Here is a 731-nt window from a genome sequence, read left to right as displayed (position 1 = left end):
TTCGAGGCTATCAGCGTCTTTGAGTGTGGGGCCGTCTTCCACCCGACCGCCGCTTTGTTAGTACAGTTTGTCAAAGGGTGTGAGACATTGTGTCTCTGAGAGAGAGCCAGCCGTCTGGCCACACTCAACCACACAACGATTTCTGAAGAGCACGGAGAAAAGCGGGGCATTGACCTTGTTATCCATCTAGGAGGGACACTTCATTTATGGGCCCAGGAATTCACAGACATTTCGAGAGGGTGACATTGTCTGACATTGACGTGAAGTTAGTCAAGTAAGACGCTAATGCGATGGATGTGCACGTCCTCTGAAAACCTCGCCATTTGGTGCGGTTCAGATGCGGTGAATAAAACATGAAACTCCTTATTTGCCTGTTCTCGTCTGTTTTCGCATTGAGCTGTAAATGACTGTAATTAAGCAATTAAGAAGCCTGAGATTAATTAGAAGGCAATCTATTTTCATTTTTCCAAAGGAACCGTTAGCACAATGTGCGGAGATTCCCAAAGTGCGCTCCTGATAAAAACTAATGAATGAGAGCAATTTATCGGGAGGAGTGGCGGTGGAAACGGGGAAATAAGATCGTTTGAAAACGCTTCTCCTCCTCCAATCATATCCGTTGCATTTTCATTAAGACATAATTAACCTGATTTTTCTCATAACTAATGGCGTCGCTAGTTTCACAATGGTAACAAAGAAATGCAAGCTCGCTATTCAAAGTAGAAATGTCATGG

Source organism: Squalius cephalus (genome assembly GCF_949319135.1).
Source record: "Squalius cephalus genome assembly, chromosome: 13".
NCBI classification, from domain to species: Eukaryota; Metazoa; Chordata; class Actinopteri; order Cypriniformes; family Leuciscidae; genus Squalius; species Squalius cephalus.
The sequence above is the reverse complement of the archived record's forward strand: the minus strand, read 5'-3'. Positions refer to the sequence as shown.